At 48.7% G+C, this 6,566-nt stretch overlaps 1 pseudogene; it reads left to right on the top strand.

The window, feature by feature from the left end:
• Positions 1-3,338: 3,338 nt before the first annotated feature.
• On the top strand, positions 3,339-4,302 carry LOC138813044 (transcriptional regulator protein Pur-beta-like; annotated as a pseudogene).
• The last annotated feature ends 2,264 nt before the right edge of the window (positions 4,303-6,566 follow it).

Genomic DNA, 6,566 nt, shown 5'->3' with positions numbered 1-6,566 from the left:
CCTGGAAAAGGCTCATCTTCTGTGTGTCTGCTTCCCAAGGGTGTAGGCATCACTCAGAGACTACGAGCACATCTGGTTCAGTGGCCCAATACAAGGGCCTAGCCCCAGACTCCAGTGAGCCCTCAGACGTCCTTTCCCTGTACCTTCCCTCTTCACTCATGCCATGTGCACAGGCCAGAATGCCACCACTCCCTCATGTCCCAACCCTCATGCTCCTGCATCCACAACCCCATACAGCCAAGCCCAATCCTACCTCTGCTACCTCAACCTCAGGGCCCTCACGATTCTCAAAACCCCTTTCAGTCTTAGCCTTGAACACTAATCTCTCTGCCTTTGGTCTCGCCCACTGAGCTCACTTAAACCTCAACCTACTCAAGGCTCCTTGTAAACTGTTTACATCCTCCTGTTCCTCATTCTGCAGTGCAGCTTTCACCACTCGCTACCAGCTATCTTGCTTGTACCCTGCTTATGCAATCTGTCCCCCAAACTCCCTTCCCACTAATGACAAAATGCTATTTCCTAGTGGAAAGAATGCCCTTCAGCACTTGGTAGGGGTAGGTGAAGTTGCCCACCCCCACTCAAGAGTCTGACCCTGGAGAGCATCTCCATGGCAAACCCACCTGGCATTTACTACACCATATCTTCCCATGACATAAGTGTTCTGCCTGCAGGGCAGGTCTTGATGGCATTGGACTAGAATAATTGCATGTCTGAGGTCCAGAATGCCTGACAGCCTACACCTTGGGCTACCTTTTGCCACTAGTAACAAGCAAGTTTGTCAGGATTTACTTTGTCATTTCTCTGCTTCTGGACTCTGAGCTCCTCCAGGACCAGAGACATTTAAGCTTATAAGACAAAAATGCAATGCCCAGAGGTAGGGACAAACCACATCTCCTCCTTGGGCTGCCAGAAGGAAAGGACCTTCCTCACCTGCACCATGGCCTCCACACCCACTAAGCCAAAAGAGCCAGAGCTGGGTAGCAGCTACCAGGCCATCAGACAGGGCCAAGTCGTCCCTCCAGATAACTCAGGGCTCTGTTTAGAGAAGGTCTCTGATCTGTCAGCTCACAACCTAACCACCTCAAGTCCAGCTGTAACCATGGGCAGGATCACAGGTAAGCAGGAAGTCCTCAAGAGGGATTTGGCAGCACTCCCTATGAACTGTCCTCGCCTGTGCCAACACACATCACATGAAAGCCCCCCCCCCCCAACTCCAGAGGACATTCTTCAGCAATCCTTACCAACTCCCAATGGCTATGCTTTGGCATAGATCAGAATCCACAGATGCACAGTGTGATCCCCTATTGCTAGCGATCTCCAGTATCAGAGCAGCAGAGGACATGGCTGGGTGTAATCCAGAGATAAGTGCAAATGGGGAAGGAGCCTTGCGACCCTAGCCCCATCTCTGTCCTCAGCTGTGGCTTTGTCAGTCCCTACACATCCACATCGACTGAGGCAGTTCCTCCACTAGGTGTCCTCCATCGTCCCGACAGAGCTGGTCCTGGGCACACATTTGAACAGCAGATTCCTTGAGGTCCACGGCCTGACTAACAGGTCCAAGGAACTGCCAAAAATACTCTGGTTCTACCTGAGAAGCATGGCTTGTGTTCCTTCTGAGAAGGAACAGACAGGGAAGGGTCCCCTGGCATAGTGGTGGGGAAACAGAAGTCATGACTTGGTCCATATCAGTGGACAGAAAGATTAAAAAGGCTCAATGGCAGTGCAAGACTGAGGTACTATTGGTGTCTTTCTCATTGTAAAGCACCTTGATCAAGTGGCTAGGTCCTTTACCTCTGAAAGGAGGTCAGGAAACAGAGCTTGTGTCTATGCTGTCCTCAGAATGCTGGGAATTGAACTCAGACACTTTCACACAGTAGAAACCTGCTTTAACCACTGGTCTACCTCCTCAGTCATTGGCTTTCTTTTGAGACAATCTCACTATGAAGTTAAATCCTGGCCTCCAGCTGCTCTCTACCTGTCTCTTCCACCTAAGTACTAGAATTATAGATGTGGCCCAGCCCATCTACTCTTGTTTTCCCCTTGAGATCTGCTTAGAGCCAGGTCATCTTCTAAGTAAGAATTCATCAAGGCAACTTGGATGCAGAAGCATTTCCCTGTCCATCCATGGCTGGCTCAGTCATCTAAGTCTCTACATGAAAGTCAGGCATACATCCATGCTGCGCATCTCCTGGATCTGCCTAAGATGCCACTCCTGTGAATAAAGCAAGGCCTGGTCATTCCCAGAGAGGAAGAAGCCCCAGAGAGTACACTATTGATCCCCTAGTGAGGACGTGGCTAGTAACACAAGCCCTGAACATGTAGACTTTGCACCAAGACCTCAGGTGAGCTTCTTTTATCCTGAAGTGTGAAGTGGTGGCCTGATTATCTAGCACTTATACCAGTGGGTTGCAAGCCCAGGATGTGGCAGGTAGAAGTGCTCATGTACAGCAACAAAGTCCCATTAGGGACTGGCCTAGCCACCCACTCCTTGGTCTAGCACATATAGGTTTTTTGACAGTGTGACAAAAAGGAAGAGGGAACAGAGCCAGCATTCCAAGAGAGGTTTTCTAGGTCTCTGAGGCTCAGCTGTGCTCTCTGCTGGGCAGTGGCCCTCAGGATGTTGGCATAGATGCATTAGAGTCTCTGGTGTGCATGGTACATGAAACACTTTCAGCTTTTGCTGGCTGCAGAGCAGGCCAACCTGCAAGCAGGCAGCAGGCAGCAGGCACAGCCTGGCACACAACCAAAGACCCTGATGTAGGCTACCCAAGGTAGAAGGTGAAAGGTAAGAGTGGGTTTTACAGACACACACTGAGTCAGAGATCCTGAGGGAGGAACCCGACCAGCTGTTGCTCCAACCAGCCCTGCAGTGGATGGTGCTCAATTCTGAGACTCAATTTAAAGTCGCATGAGCAGAGTACAAATCCATACATTCCAGCCGTGTGACCTTCAACCAATGCCAGTCTTCGCACTTAAGAATAGTAATTCCTCTCTATAAAATAGGCTTATTCACCACTGGCAGCAAGTATGGCAGCCTTTCGGTCATCACGGTCAGCAAAGGCAGCCTGGAAGGTGGTCACCCAATGGTGGTGGTGCCCTATGATGACAGGCCACAGTCTCCTTGTCACCATTGGCGAGCACCTGGAAGCCCACTTGGGTACAGTACCCCAGCTCAGTAACAGCCACTGGCCCAGCACACAAGAATTCTCCTTGGGCAATGAGCAGTGGGAGCGCGTGAGAAGCCGGCAGGCAAGGCTGGGGGGCCAGGGAGCGCGAGCCGCAGGGCGGAGGGCGGGGGCGCGAGCACAGTGGGCAGCGGCAAGGCAGTAGCCAAGAAGATGGTGGACAGCAATAGCGGCAGCTAGCACGGCGGCGGTGGTGGCGGCAGCGGTGGCGGTGGCGGCAGCGGTGGCGGCAGCGGTGGCGGCCAGCAGGAGAAGCAGGAGCTGGCCTCGAAGCGGATGGATATCCAGAAAAAGCGCTTCTACCTGGATGTGAAGCAGAACGCCAAGGGCGGTTTCCTGAAGATCGCAGAGGTGGGCACGGGTGTCTCCAAGAGCCGCCTCACGCTGTCGATTGTGGTGGCGGCCAATTTCCGTGACTCGCTGGGCGACTTCATCGATCACTACGCGCAGCTGGGCCCCAGCAGCCCCGAGCAGCTGGCAGCGGGCGCTGAGGAGGGCGGCAGGCCGGCGCACCTCAAGAGCGAGTTCCTGGTGCGTGAGAACTGCAAGTACTACCTGGATCTCAAGGAGAACCAGCGCGGCCCCTTCCTGCACATCCGCCAGACCATCAACCGCGGCGGCGGCTTTGGCGCAGGCCCAGGGCCTGGCGGCCTCCAGAGCGGCCAGACCATCGTGCTGCCTGCGCAAGGTCTCATCGAATTCCGACACGCTCGCCAAGCTCCTCGATGACTACGGAGGCGAAGACCACGAGCTGGCCGGAGGCCCAAGAGTCGGTGCCGGTGGCGGGGGGGGGGGGGGGGGGGGGGGGGGGGGGGGGGGGGGCTGTACGGGGAACTCCCGGAGGGCACCTCTATTACGGTGGACTCCAAACATTTCTTCTTCGATGTGGGCTGCAACAAGTACGGAGTTTTTCTACTGTGTGAGTGAGGTGAAGCCGTCCTACCGCAATGCCATCACCATGCCCTTCAAGGCCTGGGACAAGTTTGGTGGCGCCTTCTGCCGGTATGCGGATGAGATGAAAGAAATCTAGGAGCGGCAGAGGGATAAGCTTTACAAGTGTCATGCTGGGGGGGGGGGTGGTGAGGAGTCCTAAGGCGAGGAGGTGGATGAGGATTGAAATGGCAGCTTTCCCCCCTGGCCTCCCCCACCTTGTTACCCGCGCCCCCCACCCCCCATCCCCCTGGCTAGTTCCCATTCTTGCTCATTCCCCTGTGAGCTAGTGGAGAGGGAGCCCGGGAGGCCACCAAGGGAGAAAAAAAAAAAACAACAAAATTAAAAAAAAATAATATAGTTAAGAGAAATAACCATAAGACAACAGTCTTGAACAGTGAGTAAAGCAGTAAAGTTCCAGAAATTGACAGCAACCTGCAGAGGACAACAGCATCTCCTCACCTGCAAGTGTCTCAGCTTCTATTTCCCACCCGAGGTTCCTAAGCTCATCTAGATAATCCTGAAGGGGATAGATTTCAGTCTGGGCCCCTAAACACATCTGACTTACCCAGATCCATCTGTGTATAACAGTTGAATTTGTGTTGTACCTGGGTAAATCTAAAGTATCTCTCCAGGCCGAGCCGCCGTTGCAGTGTCTATCCTTCACCTTTATTCTAATCAGCCTTTTGGATCGAGATCTTCACGGAAATTCTTGAGACGGAGAGACCTTTGCAGTTACCCAGTACTGAGAGTCCAGGTTTATGAAAAGGAATGCAACTTTACACAATCATGGACAAGGCAAAAAAGAATTCAAGAAGCCATCAGTGAATCAAAACAAATTGGATTTTTTTAAATGATTTTGCATGGAACCTGGCCCCATGTCTTTTCTTTGCAGAATTGTTTTCCGGGATGCAAAAATTCAAAAGCCAATGCTTGAACTAGAGAATTCATTACTAAAATAGTTTAAAAGTTGGGCAAAAGGAATTTTTTTTCAAAAAATAAAAGCAGTTTTACATTGGGGGTTGCTGAGGTAGGCACAATACGTCAGGCATAAAGCACAAGGCAAACTCGTTGAGTGGATGGGTTGCTGCTCACTAAAGTTCTTCCCTTGATCTCTAAAGGTGGAGGTCATTACCAAGAAGTGGCATTGGTGTGAATGAGAGCCAGATCCCATGGCTCTAGCATATGAGCAAGTGAATTATGGCTAATTTGTCTGTTACAGCCACTGATTGGCTGCATTTTTAACTGTAAAACGATGATTTTCTGCAAAAGGGAAAGTATGGCTACAAGCCTGAGCTTTAATGGAATATGCATCCTCACAGAGAAGTTGGAAATAACTAAAACTGAAGTCTTAATTCACCTTCAGTTTAATCTGTGGATTTGTTCAAATAGTAAAGATCATCAGGTTCAGAATTACAGCATCATTTATTCTTTAAAACAAATTTTTAAGAAATTGATCCATCTTATTAGTACCTCACAATCAAAGTTGGCAAATGATGGATGAATGATTAAAGCAGTGCACCCGGTGGAAGCTGAAATCCATCTGTGAATGGAATTGATGTGAACGTGAATATGCTGACTATATCCTGGAAGCATTTTTATACCATCTTGAAATTGCAACATACTGGGATTGGCCAGTTTATCCAGCTGTCTTTCAAGAATAAAAGTTGGGGTTTTCATGGATCACCTCTTCTATATTTTAAGTGGATTTTCAGTAGAAATGATTTTTATTAATCAAGTTAATCCCACCCCATCAAGAGGTATTTCTAGAAATGTCACAGGCCTAGGAAACTTTGAATTGAATGGGAGCTAAGGTTCTTTCCAAAGTTTTCAGGTATTCTTTGTGTGACACCTTCTCAACCAGGAGGCAAGTAACCCCATCTCCACAATCTTAGTATTTTTTAACTGCATGCCTGCCCTTTATTTGAGCTGCCTTTTTAATTTATTGCATATCCTTTTTATTATCTTATTTTGGTATTCAATCTATACAATCGTTTTCTATTTATTGGGAAATAAGTAATATACAAAACGGTCATTTTCATGTATTTGTGGCTGAGAGGGAGGGAGATACTTATGTATATAAAATTAGGCCTTTTTAAAAAAAACTAGACTATGACTCAGAATAATGTTGATCTTAGGTTCAAAGAAATAGAAGAGTCACAAACATTGGTGCCCTTTTCAGACTATTTCTCTACTCACATCATTCACAGTAGAATTTTTAAACATTTTTATAGCTTTTCTTTTCAAATTTTCTCCTTTGCCAAGAATGTTTACTAAATTGTATGGGAGCAATAGTATTTTTGATGTTTTAATGACATCCGTATACTTGTACTGCATTTTGTACCACAAGGCAGCTGTTTTCAATAATGTCTTGCTGTATTTACCTATGTGTTTTGAGTGTTTTGTTTCCTTGCTGCGGAGAACAAATTCCTAGTTTTAGTAAAGGAGATG

The sequence above is a fragment of the Dipodomys merriami genome, unplaced genomic scaffold (genome assembly GCF_024711535.1).
Source record: "Dipodomys merriami isolate MVZ:Mamm:240054 unplaced genomic scaffold, mDipMer1.0.p SCAF_58, whole genome shotgun sequence".
Taxonomy (NCBI): Eukaryota; Metazoa; Chordata; class Mammalia; order Rodentia; family Heteromyidae; genus Dipodomys; species Dipodomys merriami.
Note: the sequence above shows the minus strand (reverse complement) of the source record. Positions and strands in the feature narration are given on the sequence as shown.